A 23,359-nucleotide genomic window follows, 5' to 3' on the forward strand; every position below is an offset into this window, starting at 1 on the left:
TAGTAGTTATTCCCTGTCCGCCTCTGTGCTGTAGTGGTTAGTGTGATTAGCTGCCACTCCTGGAGTCCCGCGTAAGACTCCCGGCTCTACCACGAAATTTGAATAGTGGTACGAGGGCTGAGACGGGGTCCACTCAGCCACGGAACGTCATCTGTGTAGAGAAGGGGAGATCAATTCCATCTCAGCCATCCAATCTTCCCATTCCCCACAAGGCCCCGGTACAGCACAGAAAGTGAAGCCACCTGGGCGAGGTGCTCTTCCTCGTCTCCAGTTTTATCCCCTGATCCGAGTTCTGACCTTCCAGGTCCGGAGTTAGAGGTGGGATCACTCGATGAGTCCGAGGGAAAAAACAACTCTGGAGGCTGAACAGTTTGAGAAGTAGAACAAGAAGAAGGTGAAGAAGAGGAAGCAGAAGGAGAAAATGTAAGGCAAGGTAATGATCTGTCTCCCAATCTCTTGGACAATGTAGCCAAGACACCTAGTTTTTTAAAAATCTGTAGGAAAGTGCGTAATCTGTGGGGGTATAGCTCAGTGTTAGAGCATTAGACTGCAGATCGAGAGGTCCCTGGTTCAAACCCGGTGCCCACTAAAATGTGCTACTTTGTTTATCGCTCCCAAAATGCGTGAAAACATAGCGAAAGCATTCATGTTGCTCAAGACTCTCCGTGGTTTTCTCCTTCTCCTCCAGACAAATGCCGTTTTGTTGTCTAAAGACCACGACTGCATCGTTCCCTTGTTTATAACCTCCAATATTCCCACCCCCCCAAAAAGGCCCCGGGTCAGTATAGAGGGTGAGGCCGAATGGTCCAGGTACTGCTCCTCCTCTCCATGTTTATCCCTTGACACGTAGTCTGACATTCCAGGTCGGGCGTTAGATGTGGGATCACTCGATGAGTACAGGGGAAAAGCCAACTCTGGAGGCTAAACTGTTTGAGAAGAAGAAGAACGAGAAGGAGAAGATGTAAGGCAAGTTAATGGTTTGTCTCTCAATCTCTTGGACAATATAGCCAAGACACGTAGTCTCTATAAAATCTGTAGGAAAGAGCTAAAGGTCTGGGGGTTTAGCTCAGTGATAGAGCATTCGATTGCAGATCGAGAGGTCCCCGGTTCAAACCCGGTGCGCCGTAAAATTTACTTCTTTAGTTATCGATTCCAAAATGCGTGAAAACATAGCAAAAACATTCATGCTGCTCAAGACTTTCCGTGGTTTTCTGCTTCTCCTCCAGACAAATGCCGTTTTGTTGTCTAAAGACCACGGCTGCATCCTTCCCTTGTTTATAACCTCCAATATACCCATCCCCCAAAAAGGCCCCGGGTCAGTATAGAGGGTGAGGCCGATTGTTCGAGGTACTGGTCCCCCTCTCCATGTTTATCCCTTGACACGTAGTCTGACATTCCAGGTCGGGCGTTAGATGTGGGATCACTCGATGAGTCCGAGGAAAAACCCAAACCTGGAGGCTAAACAGTTTGAGAAGAAGAAGCAGGAGAAGGAGAAGGAGAAGATGTAAGGCAAGTTAATGGTTTGCTCTCAATCTCTTGGACAATGTAGCCAAGACACGTAGTCTCTATAAAATCTGTAGGAAAGAGCTAAAGGTGTGGGGGTTTAGGTCAGTGGTACAACAGTCGACTGCAGATCAAGAGGTCCCCGGTTCAAACCCGGGTGCCCCCTATTACTTCTTCTTTGGTTATATCTGTGAAAGTGCGTGAAAAGGTAGCTAAAGTATGCACGCTGCCCCCCACCTTCACCAAAACACATCATTATTGAACGTTTTGCCCACATTCATTCCAAAGCCTGACGGAGGTCCAGAAGACCTCGCGTACCAACTGGGAAATGTAGCCAAGGGAACCAGTTTAATAATTTCTGTAGGGAGAGGATAATACAGTGGTGTTATCGCTCAGTGGTAGAGTATTCGGTTCAAACCCGGGTGCCCCCTAACATTTTCTTTCTTCCTTATCGCTATCAAAATGAGGGAAGGATGCTGCCAAAAGATCTAGTTTAGTAACTTCTGTAGGAAGAAGCGAACACTGTGGGGGTATAGCTCAGTGGTAGAGCATTCGACTGCAGATCGAGAGGTCCCCGGTTCAAACCCGGGTGCCCCCTAACATTTTCTTTTTTCCTTATCGCTTTCGAAATGAGTGAAAACATAGCTAAGATATGTGTGCTGCTCATGACATTCCGCGTATGCATGCTGCCCGCCACCTTCACCAAAACAAATAATTATTGAACGTTTTGCCCACTTTCATGCCAACGCCTGACGGAGGCCCAAAAGAGCTCGCGTACCAATTGGGAAAATTTTGCCAAGGGAACCAGTTTATTAATTTCTGTAGGGAGAGGCGAATTCAGTGGGGTTATAGCTCAGTGGTAGAGCATCGACTACAGATCGAGATGTCACTGGTTCAAACCCAGTGAGCCATAAAATTTACTTCCTTAGTTATCGCTTCCAAAATGCGTGAAAACATACCAACATATGCATGCTGCTCAAGACTTTCGTTGGTTTTCTCCTTCTCCTCCAGACAATTGCCGTTTTGTTATCTAATTGAAGACCACGGCTGCATCCTTCCCTCTTCCTTGTTTGTAACCTCCAATCTTCCCATCCTCCAAAAAGGTTGCGGGTCAGTATAGAGGGTGAGACCGATTGGTCGAGGTACTGGTCCTGTTCTCCAATTATATCCCCTGACCCGAAGTCTGACACTCCTGGTCGAGCGTTAGAGGTGGTATCACTCGTTGAGACCGAGGGAAAAAACAACTCTGGAGGCTAAACAGTTTGAGAAGTAGAACAAGAAGAAGGTGAAGAAGAGGAAGCAGAAGGAGAAAATGTAAGGCAAGGTAATGGTCTGTCTCCCAATCTCTTGGACAATGTAGCCAAGACACCTAGTTTTTTAAAAATCTGTAGGAAAGTGCGTAATCTGTGGGGGTATAGTTCAGTGTTAGAGCATTAGACTGCAGATCGAGAGGTCCCTGGTTCAAACCCGGTGCCCACTAAAATGTGCTACTTTGTTTATCGCTCCTAAAATGCGTGAAAACATAGCGAAAGCATCCATGCTGCTCAAGACTCTCCGTGGTTTTCTCCTTCTCCTCCAGACAAATGCCGTTTTGTTGTCTAAAGACCACGACTGCATCGTTCCCTTGTTTATAACCTCCAATATTCCCACCCCCCCCAAAAAGGCCCCGGGTCAGTATAGAGGGTGAGGCCGAATGGTCCAGGTACTGCTCCTCCTCTCCATGTTTATCCCTTGACACGTAGTCTGACATTCCAGGTCGGGCGTTAGATGTGGGATCACTCGATGAGTACGAGGGAAAAGCCAACTCTGGAGGCTAAACTGTTTGAGAAGAAGAAGAACGAGAAGGAGAAGATGTAAGGCAAATGTAGCCAAGGGAACCAGTTTAGTAATTTCTGTAGGGAGAGGATAATGCAGTGGGGTTGTCGCTCAGTGGTAGAGCATTCGGTTCAAACTCGGGTGCCCCCTAACATTTTCTTTCTTCCTTATCGCTTTCAAAATGAGGGAAGGATGCTGCCAAAAGATCTAGTTTAGTAACTTCTGTAGGATGAAGCGAACACTGTGGGGGTATAGCTCAGTGGTAGAGCATTCGACTGCAGATCGAGAGGTCCCCGGTTCAAACCCGGGTGCCCCCTAACATTTTCTTTTTTCCTTATCGCTTTCGAAATGAGTGAAAACATAGCTAAGATATGGGTGCTGCTCATGACATTCCGTGTATGCATGCTGCCCGCCACCTTCACCAAAACAAATAATTATTGAACGTTTTGCCCACTTTCATGCCAACGACTGACGGAGGCCCAAAAGAGCTCGCGTACCAATTGGGAAAATTTTGCCAAGGGAACCAGTTTAATAATTTCTGTAGGGAGAGGCGAATTCAGTGGGGTTATAGCTCAGTGGTAGAGCATCGACTACAGATCGAGATGTCACTGGTTCAAACCCAGTGAGCCATAAAATTTACTTCCTTAGTTATCGCTTCCAAAATGCGTGAAAACATACCAAAATATGCATGCTGCTCAAGACTTTCGTTGGTTTTCTCCTTCTCCTCCAGACAATTGCCGTTTTGTTATCTAATTGAAGACCACGGCTGCATCCTTCCCTCTTCCTTGTTTGTAACCTCCAATCTTCCCATCCTCCAAAAAGGTCGCGGGTCAGTATAGAGGGTGAGACCGATTGGTCGAGGTACTGGTCCTGTTCTCCAATTATATCCCCTGACCCGAAGTCTGACACTCCAGGTCGAGCGTCAGAGGCGGGATCACTCGATGAGTCCGAGGGAAAATCCAACCCCGCAGGCCAGTCCGTTTGAGAAGGAAAAGAATATGTTGAAAGGCAAAATTATGGCTTATCTCTCAATCTCTTGGACAATGCTGCCAAAAATTTTAGTTTAGTAACTTCTGTAGGAAGAAGCGAGGACTGTGGGGGTATAGCTCAGTGGTAGAGCATTCGACTGCAGATCGAGAGGTCCCCTGTTCAAACCCGGTTGCCCCCTAACATTTTCTTTTTTCCTTATCGCTTTCAATATGATGGAAGGATGCTGCCAAGAGATCTAGTTTGGTAACTTCTGTAGGAAGAACCGAACTCTGTGGGGGTATAGCTCAGTGGTAGAGCATTCGACTGCAGATCGAGAGGTCCCCGGTTCAAAACCTGGTGCCCCCTAACATTATCATTTTTCCTTATCGCTGTCGAAATGAGTGAAAACATAGCTAAGATATGTGTGCTGCTCATGACATTCCGTGGTTTACTACTGCTCCTCCAGACAAATGCTGTTTGTGTATCTAACTTTAGGAAACGGCCGCATCCTTCCCTCGTCCTTGTCTATAAATTCCGAATTTCCCATCCCCCAACAAGGCTCCGGTTCAGCAGAGAGGGTGAGGCCAATTGGGCGAGGTACTGGTCCCACTCTCCATGTTTATCCCTTGACCCGTATTCTGACACTCCACGTCGGGCGTTAGATGTGGGATCACTCGCTGAGTCCTAGGGAAAAAACAACTCTGGAGGCTAAACAGTTTGAGAAGTAGAACAAGAAGAAGGAGAAGAAGAGGAAGAGCAAAAAGTAAGGCAAGGTAATGCCATACCTCTACTCCTATTCAATTGCGTCCTGTAGAAAAGAGTAAGATTTTTGAATGAGGAATTGGAAGAACCCAACTATCATCAATAACACTGGGAGAAGGGAATATTGGTGTTGAAAAGGAACTGTCTAGAACTTGCTGATGGTAGTAGTTATTCCGTGTCCGCCTCTGTGGTGTAGTCGTTAGTGTGATTAGCTGCCACTCCTGGAGTCCCGCGTAAGACTCTCGGCTCTACCACGAAATTTGAATAGTGGTACGAGGGCTGAGACGGGGTCCACTCAGCCACGGAACGTCATCTGTGTAGAGAAGGGGAGATCAATTCCATCTCAGCCATCCAATCTTCCCATTCCCCACAAGGCCCCGGTACAGCACAGAAAGTGAAGCCACCTGGGCGAGGTGCTCTTCCTCGTCTCCAGTTTTATCCCGTGATCCGAGTTCTGACCTTCCAGGTCCGGAGTTAGAGGTGGTATCACTCGTTGAGTCCGAGGGAAAAAACAACTCTGGTGGCTAAACAGTTTGAGAAGTAGAACAAGAAGAAGGTGAAGAAGAGGAAGCAGAAGGAGAAAATGTAAGGCAAGGTAATGGTCTGTCTCCCAATCTCTTGGACAATGTAGCCAAGACACCTAGTTTTTTAAAAATCTGTAGGAAAGTGCGTAATCTGTGGGGGTATAGCTCAGTGTTAGAGCATAGACTGCAGATCGAGAGGTCCCTGGTTCAAACCCGGTGCCCACTAAAATGTGCTACTTTGTTTATCGCTCCCAAAATGCGTGAAAACATAGCGAAAGCATCCATGCTGTTCAAGACTCTCCGTGGTTTTCTCCTTCTCCTCCAGACAAATGACGTTTTGTGGTCTAAAGACCACGACTGCATCGTTCTCTTGTTTATAACCTCCAATATTCCCACCCCCGCCCGCAAAAAGGCCCCGGGTCAGTATAGAGGGTGAGGCCGAATGGTCCAGGTACTGCTCCTCCTCTCCATGTTTATCCCTTGACACGTAGTCTGACATTCCAGGTCGGGCGTTAGATGTGGGATCACTCGATGAGTACGAGGGAAAAGCCAACTCTGGAAGCTAAACTGTTTGAGAAGAAGAAGAACGAGAAGGAGAAGATGTAAGGCAAATGTAGCCAAGGGAACCAGTTTAGTAATTTCTGTAGGGAGAGGATAATGCAGTGGGGTTATCGCTCAGTGGTAGAGCATTCGGTTCAAACTCGGGTGCCCCCTAACATTTTCTTTCTTCCTTATCGCTTTCAAAATGAGGGAAGGATGCTGCCAAAAGATCTAGTTTAGTAACTTCTGTAGGAAGAAGCGAACACTGTGGGGGTATAGCTCAGTGGTAGAGCATTCGACTGCAGATCGAGAGGTCCCCGGTTCAAACCCGGGTGCCCCCTATATTTTCTTTTTTCCTTATCGCTTTCGAAATGAGTGAAAACATAGCTAAGATATGTGTGCTGCTCATGACATTCCGTGTATGCATGCTGCCCGCCACCTTCACCAAAACAAATAATTATTGAACGTTTTGCCCACTTTCATGCCAACGACTGACGGAGGCCCAAAAGAGCTCGCGTACCAATTGGGAAAATTTTGCCAAGGGAACCAGTTTAATAATTTCTGTAGGGAGAGGCGAATTCAGTGGGGTTATAGCTCAGTGGTAGAGCATCGACTACAGATCGAGATGTCACTGGTTCAAACCCAGTGAGCCATAAAATTTACTTCCTTAGTTATCGCTTCCAAAATGCGTGAAAACATACCAAAATATGCATGCTGCTCAAGACTTTCGTTGGTTTTCTCCTTCTCCTCCAGACAATTGCCGTTTTGTTATCTAATTGAAGACCACGGCTGCATCCTTCCCTCTTCCTTGTTTGTAACCTCCAATCTTCCCATCCTCCAAAAAGGTCGCGGGTCAGTATAGAGGGTGAGACCGATTGGTCGAGGTACTGGTCCTGTTCTCCAATTATATCCCCTGACCCGAAGTCTGACACTCCAGGTCGAGCGTCAGAGGCGGGATCACTCGATGAGTCCGAGGGAAAATCCAACCCCGCAGGCCAGTCCGTTTGAGAAGGAAAAGAATATGTTGAAAGGCAAAATTATGGCTTATCTCTCAATCTCTTGGACAATGCTGCCAAAAATTCTAGTTTAGTAACTTCTGTAGGAAGAAGCGAGGACTGTGGGGGTATAGCTCAGTGGTAGAGCATTCGACTGCAGATCGAGAGGTCCCCTGTTCAAACCCGGTTGCCCCCTAACATTTTCTTTTTTCCTTATCGCTTTCAATATGATGGAAGGATGCTGCCAAGAGATCTAGTTTAGTAACTTCTGTAGGAAGAACCGAACTCTGTGGGGGTATAGCTCAGTGGTAGAGCATTCGACTGCAGATCGAGAGGTCCCCGGTTCAAAACCTGGTGCCCCCGAACATTATCTTTTTTCCTTATCGCTGTCGAAATGAGTGAAAACATAGCTAAGATATGTGTGCTGCTCATGACATTCCGTGGTTTACTACTGCTCCTCCAGACAAATGCTGTTTGTGTATCTAACTTTAGGAAACGGCCGCATCCTTCCCTCGTCCATGTCTATAAATTCCGAATTTCCCATCCCCCAACAAGGCTCCGGTTCAGCAGAGAGGGTGAGGCCAATTGGGCGAGGTACTGGTCCCACTCTCCATGTTTATCCCTTGACCCGTATTCTGACACTCCACGTCGGGCGTTAGATGTGGGATCACTCGCTGAGTCCTAGGGAAAAAACAACTCTGGAGGCTAAACAGTTTGAGAAGTAGAACAAGAAGAAGGAGAAGAAGAGGAAGAGCAAAAAGTAAGGCAAGGTAATGCCATACCTCTACTCCTATTCAATTGCGTCCTGTAGAAAAGAGTAAGATTTTTGAATGAGGAATTGGAAGAACCCAACTATCATCAATAACACTGGGAGAAGGGAATATTGGTGTTGAAAAGGAACTGTCTAGAACTTGCTGATGGTAGTAGTTATTCCGTGTCCGCCTCTGTGGTGTAGTGGTTAGTGTGATTAGCTGCCACTCCTGGAGTCCCGCGTAAGACTCCCGGCTCTACCACGAAATTTGAATAGTGGTACGAGGGCTGAGACGGGGTCCACTCAGCCACGGAACGTCATCTGTGTAGAGAAGGGGAGATCAATTCCATCTCAGCCATCCAATCTTCCCATTCCCCACAAGGCCCCGGTACAGCACAGAAAGTGAAGCCACCTGGGCGAGGTGCTCTTCCTCGTCTCCAGTTTTATCCCCTGATCCGAGTTCTGACCTTCCAGGTCCGGAGTTAGAGGTGGGATCACTCGATGAGTCCGAGGGAAAAAACAACTCTGGAGGCTGAACAGTTTGAGAAGTAGAACAAGAAGAAGGTGAAGAAGAGGAAGCAGAAGGAGAAAATGTAAGGCAAGGTAATGGTCTGTCTCCCAATCTCTTGGACAATGTAGCCAAGACACCTAGTTTTTTAAAAATCTGTAGGAAAGTGCGTAATCTGTGGGGGTATAGCTCAGTGTTAGAGCATTAGACTGCAGATCGAGAGGTCCCTGGTTCAAACCCGGTGCCCACTAAAATGTGCTACTTTGTTTATCGCTCCCAAAATGCGTGAAAACATAGCGAAAGCATTCATGTTGCTCAAGACTCTCCGTGGTTTTCTCCTTCTCCTCCAGACAAATGCCGTTTTGTTGTCTAAAGACCACGACTGCATCGTTCCCTTGTTTATAACCTCCAATATTCCCACCCCCCCAAAAAGGCCCCGGGTCAGTATAGAGGGTGAGGCCGAATGGTCCAGGTACTGCTCCTCCTCTCCATGTTTATCCCTTGACACGTAATCTGACATTCCAGGTCGGGCGTTAGATGTGGGATCACTCGATGAGTACGAGGGAAAAGCCAACTCTGGAGGCTAAACTGTTTGAGAAGAAGAAGAAGAACGAGAAGGAGAAGATGTAAGGCAAGTTAATGGTTTGTCTCTCAATCTCTTGGACAATGTAGCCAAGACACGTAGTCTCTATAAAATCTGTAGGAAAGAGCTAAAGGTGTGGGGTTTAGCTCAGTGATAGAGCATTCGATTGCAGATCGAGAGGTCACCGGTTCAAACCCGGTGCGCCGTAAAATTTACTTCTTTAGTTATCGCTTCCAAAATGCGTGAAAACATAGCAAAAACATTCATGCTGCTCAAGACTTTCCGTGGTTTTCTGCTTCTCCTCCAGACAAATGCCGTTTTGTTGTCTAAAGACCACGGCAGCATCCTTCCCTTGTTTATAACCTCCAATATACCCATCCCCCAAAAAGGCCACGGGTCAGTATAGAGGGTGAGGCCGATTGTTCGAGGTACTGGTCCCCCTCTCCATGTTTATCCCTTGACACGTAGTCTGACATTCCAGGTCGGGCGTTAGATGTGGGATCACTCGATGAGTCCGAGGAAAAACCCAAACCTGGAGGCTAAACAGTTTGAGAAGAAGAAGCAGGAGAAGGAGAAGGAGAAGGAGAAGATGTAAGGCAAGTTAATGGTTTGCTCTCAATCTCTTGGACAATGTAGCCAAGACACGTAGTCCCTATAAAATCTGTAGGAAAGAGCTAAAGGTATGGGGGTTTAGCTCAGTGGTACAACAGTCGACTGCAGATCAAGAGGTCCCCGGTTCAAACCCGGGTGCCCCCTATTACTTCTTCTTTGGTTATATCAGTGAAAGTGCGTGAAAAGGTAGCTAAAGTATGCACGCTGCCCCCCACCTTCACCAAAACACATCATTATTGAACGTTTTGCCCACTTTCATTCCAAAGCCTGACGGAGGTCCAAAAGACCTCGCGTACCAACTGGGAAATGTAGCCAAGGGAACCAGTTTAATAATTTCTGTAGGGAGAGGATAATGCAGTGGGGTTATCGCTCAGTGGTAGAGCATTCGGTTCAAACCCGGGTGCCCCCTAACATTTTCTTTCTTCCTTATCGCTTTCAAAATGAGGGAAGGATGCTGCCAAAAGATCTAGTTTAGTAACTTCTGTAGGAAGAAGCGAACACTGTGGGGGTATAGCTCAGTGGTAGAGCATTCGACTGCAGATCGAGAGGTCCCCGGTTCAAACCCGGGTGCCCCCTAACATTTTCTTTTTTCCTTATCGATTTCGAAATGAGTGAAAACATAGCTAAGATATGTGTGCTGCTCATGACATTCCGTGTATGCATGCTGCCCGCCACCTTCACCAAAACAAATAATTATTGAAAGTTTTGCCCACTTTCATGCCAACGACTGACGGAGGCCCAAAAGAGCTCGCGTACCAATTGGGAAAATTTTGCCAAGGGAACCAGTTTAATAATTTCTGTAGGGAGAGGCGAATTCAGTGGGGTTATAGCTCAGTGGTAGAGCATCGACTACAGATCGAGATGTCACTGGTTCAAACCCAGTGAGCCATAAAATTTACTTCCTTAGTTATCGCTTCCAAAATGCGTGAAAACATACCAAAATATGCATGCTGCTCAAGACTTTCGTTGGTTTTCTCCTTCTCCTCCAGACAATTGCCGTTTTGTTATCTAATTGAAGACCACGGCTGCATCCTTCCCTCTTCCTTGTTTGTAACCTCCAATCTTCCCATCCTCCAAAGAGGTCGCGGGTCAGTATAGAGGGTGAGACCGATTGGTCGAGGTACTGGTCCTGTTCTCCAATTATATCCCCTGACCCGAAGTCTGACACTCCAGGTCGAGCGTTAGAGCCGGGATCACTCGATGAGTCCGAGGGAAAATCCAACCCCGCAGGCCAGTCCGTTTGAGAAGGAAAAGAATATGTTGAAAGGCAAAATTATGGCTTATCTCTCAATCTCTTGGACAATGCTGCCAAAAATTCTAGTTTAGTAACTTCTGTAGGAAGAAGCGAGGACTGTGGGGGTATAGCTCAGTGGTAGAGCATTCGACTGCAGATCGAGAGGTCCCCGGTTCAAACCCGGTTGCCCCCTAACATTTTCTTTTTTCCTTATCGCTTTCAAAATGAGGGAAGGATGCTGCCAAGAGATCTAGTTTAGTAACTTCTGTAGGAAGAACCGAACACTGTGGGGGTATAGCTCAGTGGTAGAGCATTCGACTGCAGATCGAGCTGTCCCCGGTTCAAGCCCTGGTGCCCCCTAACATTATCTTTTTTCCTTATCGTTTTCGAAATGAGTGAAAACATAGCTAAGATATGTGTGCTGCTCATGACATTCCGTGGTTTACTACTTCTCCTCCAGACAAATGCTGTTTGTGTATCTAACTTTAGGACACGGCCGCATCCTTCCCTCGTCCTTGTCTATAAATTCCGAATTTCCCATCCCCCAACAAGGCTCCGGTTCAGCAGAGAGGGTGAGGCAAATTGGGCGAGGTACTGGTCCCACTCTCCATGTTTATCCCTTGACCCGTATTCTGACACTCCACGTCGGGCGTTAGATGTGGGATCACTCGCTGAGTCCTAGGGAAAAAACAACTCTGGAGACTAAACAGTTTGAGAAGTAGAACATGAAGAAGGAGAAGAAGAGGAAGAGCAAAAAGTAAGGCAAGGTAATGCCATACCTCTACTCCTTTCAATTGCGTCCTGTAGAAAAGAGTAAGATTTTTGAATGAGGAATTGGAAGAACCCAACTATCATCAATAACACTGGGAGAAGGGAATATTGGTGTTGAAAAGGAACTGTCTAGAACTTGCTGATGGTAGTAGTTATTCCGTGTCCGCCTCTGTGGTGTAGTGGTTAGTGTGATTAGCTGCCACTCCTGGAGTCCCGCGTAAGACTCCCGGCTCTACCACGAAATTTGAATAGTGGTACGAGGGCTGAGACGGGGTCCACTCAGCCACGGAACGTCATCTGTGTAGAGAAGGGGAGATCAATTCCATCTCAGCCATCCAATCTTCCCATTCCCCACAAGGCCCCGGTACAGCACAGAAAGTGAAGCCACCTGGGCGAGGTGCTCTTCCTCGTCTCCAGTTTTATCCCCTGATCCGAGTTCTGACCTTCCAGGTCCGGAGTTAGAGGTGGGATCACTCGATGAGTCCGAGGGAAAAAACAACTCTGGAGGCTGAACAGTTTGAGAAGTAGAACAAGAAGAAGGTGAAGAAGAGGAAGCAGAAGGAGAAAATGTAAGGCAAGGTAATGGTCTGTCTCCCAATCTCTTGGACAATGTAGCCAAGACACCTAGATTTTTAAAAATCTGTAGGAAAGTGCGTAATCTGTGGGGGTATAGCTCAGTGTTAGAGCATTAGACTGCAGATCGAGAGGTCCCTGGTTCAAACCCGGTGCCCACTAAAATGTGCTACTTTGTTTATCGCTCCCAATATGCGTGAAAACATAGCGAAAGCATTCATGTTGCTCAAGACTCTCCGTGGTTTTCTCCTTCTCCTCCAGACAAATGCCGTTTTGTTGTCTAAAGACCACGACTGCATCGTTCCCTTGTTTATAACCTCCAATATTCCCACCCCCCCAAAAAGGCCCCGGGTCAGTATAGAGGGTGAGGCCGAATGGTCCAGGTACTGCTCCTCCTCTCCATGTTTATCCCTTGACACGTAGTCTGCCATTCCAGGTCGGGCGTTAGATGTGGGATCACTCGATGAGTACGGGGGAAAAGCCAACTCTGGAGGCTAAACTGTTTGAGAAGAAGAAGAACGAGAAGGAGAAGATGTAAGGCAAGTTAATGGTTTGTCTCTCAATCTCTTGGACAATGTAGCCAAGACACGTAGTCTCTATAAAATCTGTAGGAAAGAGCTAAAGGTGTGGGGGTTTAGCTCAGTGATAGAGCATTCGATTGCAGATCGAGAGGTCCCGGTTCAAACCCGGTGCGCCGTAAAATTTACTTCTTTAGTTATCGCTTCGAAAATGCGTGAAATCATAGCAAAAACATTCATGCTGCTCAAGACTTTCCGTGGTTTTCTGCTTCTCCTCCAGACAAATGCCGTTTTGTTGTCTAAAGACCACGGCTGCATCCTTCCCTTGTTTATAACCTCCAATATACCCATCCCCCAAAAAGGCCCCGGGTCAGTATAGAGGGTGAGGCCTATTGTTCGAGGTACTGGTCCCCCTCTCCATGTTTATCCCTTGACACGTAGTCTGACATTCCAGGTCGGGCGTTAGATGTGGGATCACTCGATGAGTCCGAGGAAAAACCCAAACCTGGATTCTAAACAGTTTGAGAAGAAGAAGCAGGAGAAGGAGAAGATGTAAGGCAAGTTAATGGTTTGCTCTCAATCTCTTGGACAATGTAGCCAAGACACGTAGTCTCTATAAAATCTGTAGGAAAGAGCTAAAGGTGTGGGGGTTTAGCTCAGTGGTACAACAGTCGACTGCAGATCAAGAGGTCCCCGGTTCAAACCCGGGTGCCCCCTATTACTTCTTCTTTGGTTATATCTGTGAAAGTGCGTGAAAAGGTAGCTAAAGTATGCACGCTGCCCCCCACCTTCACCAAAACACATCATTATTGAACGTTTTGCCCACTTTCATTCCAAAGCCTGACGGATGTCCAAAAGACCTCGCGTACCAACTGGGAAATGTAGCCAAGGGAACCAGTTTAATAATTTGTGTCGGGAGAGGATAATGCAGTGGGGTTATCGCTCAGTGGTAGAGCATTCGGTTCAAACCCGGGTGCCCCCTAACATTTTCTTTCTTCCTTATCGCTTTCAAAATGAGGGAAGGATGCTGCCAAAAGATCTAGTTTAGTAACTTCTGTAGGAAGAAGCGAACACTGTGGGGGTATAGCTCAGTGGTAGAGCATTCGACTGCAGATCGAGAGGTCCCCGGTTCAAACCCGGGTGCCCCCTAACATTTTCTTTTTTCCTTATCGCTTTCGAAATGAGTGAAAACATAGCTAAGATATGTGTGCTGCTCATGACATTCCGTGTATGCATGCTGCCCGCCACCTTCACCAAAACAAATAATTATTGAACGTTTTGCCCACTTTCATGCCAACGCCTGACGGAGGCCCAAAAGAGCTCGCGTACCAATTGGGAAAATTTTGCCAAGGGAACCAGTTTAATAATTTCTGTAGGGAGAGGCGAATTCAGTGGGGTTATAGCTCAGTGGTAGAGCATCGACTACAGATCGAGATGTCTTTCTTTCTTTCTTAATCTGTTTATTGTCCAGGGTTGGCTTTTCCCTCGGACTTAGCGAGGGATCCCACCTCTACCGCCTCAAGGGCAGTGTCCTGGAGCTTCAGACATCGGATCGGGGGATACAACTGGGGAGAATGATCAGTACCTCGCCCAGGCGGCCTCACCTGCTATACTGAACAGGGGCCTTGGTGGGGGATGGGAAGATTGGAAGGGATAGACAAGGAAGAGGGAAGGAAGCGGCCGTGGCCTTAAGTTAGGTACCATCCCGGCATTTGCCTGGAGGAGAAGTGGGAAACCACGGAAAACCACTTCCAGGATGGCTGAGGTGGGAATCGAACCCACCTCTACTCAGTTGACCTCCCGAGGCTGAGTGGACCCCGTTCCAGCCCTCGTACCACTTTTCAAATTTCGTGGCAGAGCCGGGAATCGAACCCGGGCCTCCGGGGGTGGCAGCTAATCACACTAACCACTACACCACAGAGGCGGACCAGATCGAGATGTCACTGGTTCAAACCCAGTGAGCCATAAAATTTACTTCCTTAGTTATCGCTTCCAAAATGCGTGAAAACATACCAAAATATGCATGCTGCTCAAGACTTTCGTTGGTTTTCTCCTTCTCCTCCAGACAATTGCCGTTTTGTTATCTAATTGAAGACCACGGCTGCATCCTTCCCTCTTCCTTGTTTGTAACCTCCAATCTTCCCATCCTCCAAAAAGGTCGCGGGTCAGTATAGAGGGTGAGACCGATTGGTCGAGGTACTGGTCCTGTTCTCCAATTATATCCCCTGACCCGAAGTCTGACACTCCAGGTCGAGCGTTAGAGGCGGGATCACTCGATGAGTCCGAGGGAAAATCCAACCCCGCAGGCCAGTCCGTTTGAGAAGGAAAAGAATATGTTGAAAGGCAAAATTATGGCTTATCTCTCAATCTCTTGGACAATGCTGCCAAAAATTCTAGTTTAGTAACTTCTGTAGGAAGAAGCGAGGACTGTGGGGGTATAGCTCAGTGGTAGAGCATTCGACTGCAGATCGAGAGGTCCCCGGTTCAAACCCGGTTGCCCCCTAACATTTTCTTTTTTCCTTATCGCTTTCAAAATGAGGGAAGGATGCTGCCAAGAGATCTAGTTTAGTAACTTCTGTAGGAAGAACCGAACACTGTGGGGGTATAGCTCAGTGGTAGAGCATTCGCCTGCAGATCGAGAGGTCCCCAGTTCAAGCCCTGGTGCCCCCTAACATTATCTTTTTTCCTTATCGCTGTCGAAATGAGTGAAAACATAGCTAAGATATGTGTGGTGCTCATGACATTCCGTGGTTTACTACTTCTCCTCCAGACAAATGCTGTTTGTGTATCTAACTTTAGGACACGGCCGCATCCTTCCCTCGTCCTTGTCTATAAATTCCGAATTTCCCATCCCCCAACAAGGCTCCGGTTCAGCAGAGAGGGTGAGGCAAATTGGGCGAGGTACTGGTCCCACTCTCCATGTTTATCCCTTGACCCGTATTCTGACACTCCACGTCGGGCGTTAGATGTGGGATCACTCGCTGAGTCCTAGGGAAAAAACAACTCTGGAGACTAAACAGTTTGAGAAGTAGAACAAGAAGAAGGAGAAGAAGAGGAAGAGCAAAAAGTAAGGCAAGGTAATGCCATACCTCTACTCCTATTCAATTGCATCCTGTAGAAAAGAGTAAGATTTTTGAATGAGGAATTGGAAGAACCCAACTATCATCAATAACACTGGGAGAAGGGAATATTGGTGTTGAAAAGGAACTGTCTAGAACTTGCTGATGGTAGTAGTTATTCCGTGTCCGCCTCTGTGGTGTAGTGGTTAGTGTGATTAGCTGCCACTCCTGGAGTCCCGCGTAAGACTCCCGGCTCTACCACGAAATTTGAATAGTGGTACGAGGGCTGAGACGGGGTCCACTCAGCCACGGAACGTCATCTGTGTAGAGAAGGGGAGATCAATTCCATCTCAGCCATCCAATCTTCCCATTCCCCACAAGGCCCCGGTACAGCACAGAAAGTGAAGCCACCTGGGCGAGGTGCTCTTCCTCGTCTCCAGTTTTATCCCCTGATCCGAGTTCTGACCTTCCAGGTCCGGAGTTAGAGGTGGGATCACTCGATGAGTCCGAGGGAAAAAACAACTCTGGAGGCTGAACAGTTTGAGAAGTAGAACAAGAAGAAGGTGAAGAAGAGGAAGCAGAAGGAGAAAATGTAAGGCAAGGTAATGATGTGTCTCCCAATCTCTTGGACTATGTAGCCAAGACACCTAGTTTTTTAAAAATCTGTAGGAAAGTGCGTAATCTGTGGGGGTATAGCTCAGTGTTAGAGCATTAGACTGCAGATCGAGAGGTCCCTGGTTCAAACCCGGTGCCCACTAAAATGTGCTACTTTGTTTATCGCTCCCAAAATGCGTGAAAACATAGCGAAAGCATTCATGTTGCTCAAGACTCTCCGTGGTTTTCTCCTTCTCCTCCAGACAAATGCCGTTTTGTTGTCTAAAGACCACGACTGCATCGTTCCCTTGTTCATAACCTCCAATATTCCCACCCCCCCCAAAAAGGCCCCGGGTCAGTATAGAGGGTGAGGCCGAATGGTCCAGGTACTGCTCCTCCTCTCCATGTTTATCCCTTGACACGTAGTCTGACATTCCAGGTCGGGCGTTAGATGTGGGATCACTCGATGAGTACAGGGGAAAAGCCAACTCTGGAGGCTAAACAGTTTGAGAAGAAGAAGAACGAGAAGGAGAAGATGTAAGGCAAGTTAATGGTTTGTCTCTCAATCTCTTGGACAATATAGCCAAGACACGTAGTCTCTATAAAATCTGTAGGAAAGAGCTAAAGGTCTGGGGGTTTAGCTCAGTGATAGAGCATTCGATTGCAGATCGAGAGGTCCCCGGTTCAAACCCGGTGCGCCGTAAAATTTACTTCTTTAGTTATCGCTTCCAAAATGCGTGAAATCATAGCAAAAACATTCATGCTGCTCAAGACTTTCCGTGGTTTTCTGCTTCTCCTCCAGACAAATGCCGTTTTGTTGTCTAAAGACCACGGCTGCATCCTTCCCTTGTTTATAACCTCCAATATACCCATCCCCCAAAAAGGCCCCGGGTCAGTATAGAGGGTGAGGCCGATTGTTCGAGGTACTGGTCCCCCTCTCCATGTTTATCCCTTGACACGTAGTCTGACATTCCAGGTCGGGCGTTAGATGCGGGATCACTCGATGAGTCCGAGGAAAAACCCAAACCTGGAGGCTAAACAGTTTGAGAAGAAGAAGCAGGAGAAGGAGAAGGAGAAGATGTAAGGCAAGTTAATGGTTTGCTCTCAATCTCTTGGACAATGTAGCCAAGACACGTAGTCTCTATAAAATCTGTAGGAAAGAGCTAAAGGTGTGGGGGTTTAGCTCAGTGGTACAACAGTCGACTGCAGATCAAGAGGTCCCCGGTTCAAACCCGGGTGCCCCCTATTACTTCTTCTTTGGTTATATCTGTGAAAGTGCGTGAAAAGGTAGCTAAAGTATGCACGCTGCCCCCCACCTTCACCAAAACACATCATTATTGAACGTTTTGCCCACATTCATTCCAAAGCCTGACGGAGGTCCAGAAGACCTCGCGTACTAACTGGGAAATGTAGCCAAGGGAACCAGTTTAATAATTTCTGTAGGGAGAGGATAATACAGTGGTGTTATCGCTCAGTGGTAGAGTATTCGGTTCAAACCCGGGTGCCCCCTAACATTTTCTTTCTTCCTTATCGCTTTCAAAATGAGGGAAGGATGCTGCCAAAAGATCTAGTTTAGTAACTTCTGTAGGAAGAAGCGAACACTGTGGGGGTATAGCTCAGTGGTAGAGCATTCGACTGCAGATCGAGAGGTCCCCGGTTCAAACCCGGGTGCCCCCTAACATTTTCTTTTTTCCTTATCGCTTTCGAAATGAGTGAAAACATAGCTAAGATATGTGTGCTGCTCATGACATTCCGTGTATGCATGCTGCCCGCCACCTTCACCAAAACAAATAATTATTGAACGTTTTGCCCACTTTCATGCCAACGACTGACGGAGGCCCAAAAGAGCTCGCGTACCAATTGGGAAAATTTTGAAAAGGGAACCAGTTTAATAATTTCTGTAAGGAGAGGCGAATTCAGTGGGGTTATAGCTCAGTGGTAGAGCATCGACTACAGATCGAGATGTCACTGGATCAAACCCAGTGAGCCATAAAATTTACTTCCTTAGTTATCGCTTCCAAAATGCGTGAAAACATACCAACATATGCATGCTGCTCAAGACTTTCGTTGGTTTTCTCCTTCTCCTCCAGACAATTGCCGTTTTGTTATCTAATTGAAGACCACGGCTGCATCCTTCCCTCTTCCTTGTTTGTAACCTCCAATCTTCCCATCCTCCAAAAAGGTCGCGGGTCAGTATAGAGGGTGAGACCGATTGGTCGAGGTACTGGTCCTGTTCTCCAATTATATCCCCTGACCCGAAGTCTGACACTCCTGGTCGAGCGTTAGAGGCGGGATCACTCGATGAGTCCGAGGGAATATCCAACCCCGCAGGCCAATCCGTTTGAGAAGGATAAGAATATGTTGAAAGGCAAAATTATGGCTTATCTCTCAATCTCTTGGACAATGCTGCCAAAAATTCAAGTTTAGTAATTTCTGTAGGAAGTAGCGAGGGCTGTGGGGGTATAGCTCAGTGGTAGAGCATTCGACTGCAGATCGAGAGGTCCCCGGTTCAAACCCGGGTGCCCCCTAACATTTTCTTTTTTCCTTATCGCTTTCAAAATGAGGGAAGGATGCTGCCAAGGGATCTAGTTTAGTAACTTCTGTAGGAAGAACCGATTACTGTGGGGTATAGCTCAGTGGTAGAGCATTCGACTGCAGATCGAGAGGTCCCCGGTTCAAACCCTGGTGCCCCCTAACATTATCTTTTTTCCTTATCGTTTTCGAAATGAGTGAAAACATAGCTAAAATATGTGTGCTGCTCATGACATTCCGTGGTTTACTACTTCTCCTCCAGGCAAATGCTGTTTGTGTATCTAACATTAGGACACGGCCGCATCCTTCCCTCGTCCTTGTCTATAAATTCCGAATTTCCCATCCCCCAACAAGGCTCCGGTTCAGCAGAGAGGGTGAGGCCAATTGGGCCAGGTACTGGTCCCACTCTCCATGTTTATCCCTTGACCCGTATTCTGACACTCCACGTCGGACGTTAGATGTGGGATCACTCGCTGAGTCCTAGGGAAAAAACAACTCTGGAGGCTAAACAGTTTGAGAAGTAGAACAAGAAGAAGGAGAAGAAGAGGAAGAGCAAAAAGTAAGGCAAGGTAATGCCATACCTCAACTCCTATTCAATTGCGTCCTGTAGAAAAGAGTAAGATTTTTGAATGAGGAATTGGAAGAACCCAACTATCATCGATAACACTGGGAGAAGGGAATGTTGGTGTTGAAAAGGAACTGTCTATAACTTGCTGATGGTAGTAGTTATTCCGTGTCAGCCTCTGTGGTATAGTGGTTAGTGTGATTAGCTGCCACTCCTGGAGTCCCGCGTAAGACTCTCGGCTCTACCACGAAATTTTAATAGTGGTACGAGGGCTGAGACGGGGTCCACTCAGCCACGGAACGTCATCTGTGTAGAGAAGGGGAGATCAATTCCATCTCAGCCATCCAATCTTCCCATTCCCCACAAGGCCCCGGTACAGCACAGAAAGTGAAGCCACCTGGGCGAGGTGCTCTTCCTCGTCTCCAGTTTTATCCCCTGATCCGAGTTCTAACCTTCCAGGTCCGGAGTTAGAGGTGGTATCACTCGTTGAGTCCGAGGGAAAAAACAACTCTGGTGGCTAAACAGTTTGAGAAGTAGAACAAGAAGAAGGTGAAGAAGAGGAAGCAGAAGGAGAAAATGTAAGGCAAGGTAATGGTCTGTCTCCCAATCTCTCGGACAATGTAGCCAAGACACCTAGTTTTTTAAAAATCTGTAGGAAAGTGCGTAATCTGTGGGGGTATAGCTCAGTGTTAGAGCATTAGACTGCAGATCGAGAGGTCCCTGGTTCAAACCCGGTGCCCACTAAAATGTGCTACTTTGTTTATCGCTCCCAAAATGCGTGAAAACATAGCGAAAGCATTCATGTTGCTCAAGACTCTCCGTGGTTTTCTCCTTCTCCTCCAGACAAATGCCGTTTTGTTGTCTAAAGACCACGACTGCATCGTTCCCTTGTTTATAACCTCCAATATTCCCACCCCCCCAAAAAGGCCCCGGGTCAGTATAGAGGGTGAGGCCGAATGGTCCAGGTACTGCTCCTCCTCTCCATGTTTATCCCTTGACACGTAGTCTGACATTCCAGGTCGGGCGTTAGATGTGGGATCACTCGATGAGTACGAGGGAAAAGCCAACTCTGGAGGCTAAACTGTTTGAGAAGAAGAAGAAGAACGAGAAGGAGAAGATGTAAGGCAAGTTAATGGTTTGTCTCTCAATCTCTTGGACAATGTAGCCAAGACACGTAGTCTCTATAAAATCTGTAGGAAAGAGCTAAAGGTGTGGGGTTTAGCTCAGTGATAGAGCATTCGATTGCAGATCGAGAGGTCACCGGTTCAAACCCGGTGCGCCGTAAAATTTACTTCTTTAGTTATCGCTTCCAAAATGCGTGAAAACATAGCAAAAACATTCATGCTGCTCAAGACTTTCCGTGGTTTTCTGCTTCTCCTCCAGACAAATGCCGTTTTGTTGTCTAAAGACCACGGCTGCATCCTTCCCTTGTTTATAACCTCCAATATACCCATCCCCCAAAAAGGCCCCGGGTCAGTATAGAGGGTGAGGCCGATTGTTCGAGGTACTGGTCCCCCTCTCCATGTTTATCCCTTGACACGTAGTCTGACATTCCAGGTCGGGCGTTAGATGTGGGATCACTCGATGAGTCCGAGGAAAAACCCAAACCTGGATTCTAAACAGTTTGAGAAGAAGAAGCAGGAGAAGGAGAAGATGTAAGGCAAGTTAATGGTTTGCTCTCAATCTCTTGGACAATGTAGCCAAGACACGTAGTCTCTATAAAATCTGTAGGAAAGAGCTAAAGGTGTGGGGGTTTAGCTCAGTGGTACAACAGTCGACTGCAGATCAAGAGGTCCCCGGTTCAAACCCGGGTGCCCCCTATTACTTCTTCATTGGTTATATCTGTGAAAGTGCGTGAAAAGGTAGCTAAAGTATGCACGCTGCCCCCCACCTTCACCAAAACACATCATTATTGAACGTTTTGCCCACTTTCATTCCAAAGCCTGACGGATGTCCAAAAGACCTCGCGTACCAACTCGGAAATGTAGCCAAGGGAACCAGTTTAATAATTTGTGTCGGGAGAGGATAATGCAGTGGGGTTATCGCTCAGTGGTAGAGCATTCGGTTCAAACCCGGGTGCCCCCTAACATTTTCTTTCTTCCTTATCGCTTTCAAAATGAGGGAAGGATGCTGCCAAAAGATCTAGTTTAGTAACTTCTGTAGGAAGAAGCGAACACTGTGGGGGTATAGCTCAGTGGTAGAGCATTCGACTGCAGATCGAGAGGTCCCCGGTTCAAACCCGGGTGCCCCCTAACATTTTCTTTTTTCCTTATCGCTTTCGAAATGAGTGAAAACATAGCTAAGATATGTGTGCTGCTCATGACATTCCGTGTATGCATGCTGCCCGCCACCTTCACCAAAACAAATAATTATTGAACGTTTTGCCCACTTTCATGCCAACGACTGACGGAGGCCCAAAAGAGCTCGCGTACCAATTGGGAAAATTTTGCCAAGGGAACCAGTTTAATAATTTCTGTAGGGAGAGGCGAATTCAGTGGGGTTATAGCTCAGTGGTAGAGCATCGACTACAGATCGAGATGTCACTGGTTCAAACCCAGTGAGCCATAAAATTTACTTCCTTAGTTATCGCTTCCAAAATGCGTGAAAACATACCAAAATATGCATGCTGCTCAAGACTTTCGTTGGTTTTCTCCTTCTCCTCCAGACAATTGCCGTTTTGTTATCTAATTGAAGACCACGGCTGCATCCTTCCCTCTTCCTTGTTTGTAACCTCCAATCTTCCCATCCTCCAAAAAGGTCGCGGGTCAGTATAGAGGGTGAGACCGATTGGTCGAGGTACTGGTCCTGTTCTCCAATTATATCCCCTGACCCGAAGTCTGACACTCCAGGTCGAGCGTTAGAGGCGGGATCACTCGATGAGTCCGAGGGAAAATCCAACCCCGCAGGCCAGTCCGTTTGAGAAGGAAAAGAATATGTTGAAAGGCAAAATTATGGCTTATCTCTCAATCTCTTGGACAATGCTGCCAAAAATTATAGTTTAGTAAGTTCTGTAGGAAGAAGCGAGGACTGTGGGGGTATAGCTCAGTGGTAGAGCATTCGCCTGCAGATCGAGAGGTCCCCGGTTCAAGCCCTGGTGCCCCCTAACATTATCTTTTTTCCTTATCGCTGTCGAAATGAGTGAAAACATAGCTAAGATATGTGTGCTGCTCATGACATTCCGTGGTTTACTACTTCTCCTCCAGACAAATGCTGTTTGTGTATCTAACTTTAGGACACGGCCGCATCCTTCCCTCGTCCTTGTCTATAAATTCCGAATTTCCCATCCCCCAACAAGGCTCCGGTTCAGCAGAGAGGGTGAGGCAAATTGGGCGAGGTACTGGTCCCACTCTCCATGTTTATCCCTTGACCCGTATTCTGACACTCCACGTCGGGCGTTAGATGTGGGATCACTCGCTGAGTCCTAGGGAAAAAACAACTCTGGAGACTAAACAGTTTGAGAAGTAGAACAAGAAGAAGGAGAAGAAGAGGAAGAGCAAAAAGTAAGGCAAGGTAATGCCATACCTCTACTCCTATTCAATTGCATCCTGTAGAAAAGAGTAAGATTTTTGAATGAGGAATTGGAAGAACCCAACTATCATCAATAACACTGGGAGAAGGGAATATTGGTGTTGAAAAGGAACTGTCTAGAACTTGCTGATGGTAGTAGTTATTCCCTGTCCGCCTCTGTGCTGTAGTGGTTAGTGTGATTAGCTGCCACTCCTGGAGTCCCGCGCAAGACTCCCGGCTCTACCACGAAATTTGAATAGTGGTACGAGGGCTGAGACGGGGTCCACTCAGCCACGGAACGTCATCTGTGTAGAGAAGGGGAGATCAATTCCATCTCAGCCATCCAATCTTCCCATTCCCCACAAGGCCCCGGTACAGCACAGAAAGTGAAGCCACCTGGGCGAGGTGCTCTTCCTCGTCTCCAGTTTTATCCCCTGATCCGAG

At 47.2% G+C, this 23,359-nt stretch overlaps 18 non-coding genes across 18 annotated transcripts; all 18 read left to right on the forward strand.

Annotated features, from left to right (window-relative positions):
* Positions 1-2,029: 2,029 nt before the first annotated feature.
* TRNAC-GCA (transfer RNA cysteine (anticodon GCA)) lies at positions 2,030-2,101 on the forward strand. Its single transcript has one exon. It is a non-coding gene; the product is annotated as a tRNA-Cys (tRNA).
* A 1,462-nt stretch (positions 2,102-3,563) lies between these two features.
* TRNAC-GCA (transfer RNA cysteine (anticodon GCA)) lies at positions 3,564-3,635 on the forward strand. The gene has a single exon. It is a non-coding gene; the product is annotated as a tRNA-Cys (tRNA).
* A 779-nt stretch (positions 3,636-4,414) lies between these two features.
* TRNAC-GCA (transfer RNA cysteine (anticodon GCA)) lies at positions 4,415-4,486 on the forward strand. The gene has a single exon. It is a non-coding gene; the product is annotated as a tRNA-Cys (tRNA).
* A 95-nt stretch (positions 4,487-4,581) lies between these two features.
* TRNAC-GCA (transfer RNA cysteine (anticodon GCA)) lies at positions 4,582-4,653 on the forward strand. Its single transcript has one exon. It is a non-coding gene; the product is annotated as a tRNA-Cys (tRNA).
* Positions 4,654-6,382: 1,729 nt separating this feature from the next.
* On the forward strand, positions 6,383-6,454 carry TRNAC-GCA (transfer RNA cysteine (anticodon GCA)). The gene has a single exon. It is a non-coding gene; the product is annotated as a tRNA-Cys (tRNA).
* A 778-nt stretch (positions 6,455-7,232) lies between these two features.
* On the forward strand, positions 7,233-7,304 carry TRNAC-GCA (transfer RNA cysteine (anticodon GCA)). The gene has a single exon. It is a non-coding gene; the product is annotated as a tRNA-Cys (tRNA).
* Positions 7,305-7,399: 95 nt separating this feature from the next.
* On the forward strand, positions 7,400-7,471 carry TRNAC-GCA (transfer RNA cysteine (anticodon GCA)). Its single transcript has one exon. It is a non-coding gene; the product is annotated as a tRNA-Cys (tRNA).
* Positions 7,472-10,066: 2,595 nt separating this feature from the next.
* On the forward strand, positions 10,067-10,138 carry TRNAC-GCA (transfer RNA cysteine (anticodon GCA)). The gene has a single exon. It is a non-coding gene; the product is annotated as a tRNA-Cys (tRNA).
* Positions 10,139-10,917: 779 nt separating this feature from the next.
* Positions 10,918-10,989, forward strand: TRNAC-GCA (transfer RNA cysteine (anticodon GCA)). The gene has a single exon. It is a non-coding gene; the product is annotated as a tRNA-Cys (tRNA).
* A 95-nt stretch (positions 10,990-11,084) lies between these two features.
* Positions 11,085-11,156, forward strand: TRNAC-GCA (transfer RNA cysteine (anticodon GCA)). The gene has a single exon. It is a non-coding gene; the product is annotated as a tRNA-Cys (tRNA).
* Positions 11,157-13,735: 2,579 nt separating this feature from the next.
* On the forward strand, positions 13,736-13,807 carry TRNAC-GCA (transfer RNA cysteine (anticodon GCA)). The gene has a single exon. It is a non-coding gene; the product is annotated as a tRNA-Cys (tRNA).
* Positions 13,808-15,089: 1,282 nt separating this feature from the next.
* TRNAC-GCA (transfer RNA cysteine (anticodon GCA)) lies at positions 15,090-15,161 on the forward strand. Its single transcript has one exon. It is a non-coding gene; the product is annotated as a tRNA-Cys (tRNA).
* Positions 15,162-15,256: 95 nt separating this feature from the next.
* On the forward strand, positions 15,257-15,328 carry TRNAC-GCA (transfer RNA cysteine (anticodon GCA)). Its single transcript has one exon. It is a non-coding gene; the product is annotated as a tRNA-Cys (tRNA).
* Positions 15,329-17,916: 2,588 nt separating this feature from the next.
* TRNAC-GCA (transfer RNA cysteine (anticodon GCA)) lies at positions 17,917-17,988 on the forward strand. The gene has a single exon. It is a non-coding gene; the product is annotated as a tRNA-Cys (tRNA).
* A 779-nt stretch (positions 17,989-18,767) lies between these two features.
* On the forward strand, positions 18,768-18,839 carry TRNAC-GCA (transfer RNA cysteine (anticodon GCA)). Its single transcript has one exon. It is a non-coding gene; the product is annotated as a tRNA-Cys (tRNA).
* A 94-nt stretch (positions 18,840-18,933) lies between these two features.
* On the forward strand, positions 18,934-19,005 carry TRNAC-GCA (transfer RNA cysteine (anticodon GCA)). Its single transcript has one exon. It is a non-coding gene; the product is annotated as a tRNA-Cys (tRNA).
* A 2,583-nt stretch (positions 19,006-21,588) lies between these two features.
* TRNAC-GCA (transfer RNA cysteine (anticodon GCA)) lies at positions 21,589-21,660 on the forward strand. The gene has a single exon. It is a non-coding gene; the product is annotated as a tRNA-Cys (tRNA).
* Positions 21,661-22,439: 779 nt separating this feature from the next.
* Positions 22,440-22,511, forward strand: TRNAC-GCA (transfer RNA cysteine (anticodon GCA)). Its single transcript has one exon. It is a non-coding gene; the product is annotated as a tRNA-Cys (tRNA).
* Positions 22,512-23,359: the final 848 nt, after the last annotated feature.

The sequence above is a fragment of the Anabrus simplex genome, chromosome 8 (assembly GCF_040414725.1).
Source record: "Anabrus simplex isolate iqAnaSimp1 chromosome 8, ASM4041472v1, whole genome shotgun sequence".
NCBI classification, from domain to species: Eukaryota; Metazoa; Arthropoda; class Insecta; order Orthoptera; family Tettigoniidae; genus Anabrus; species Anabrus simplex.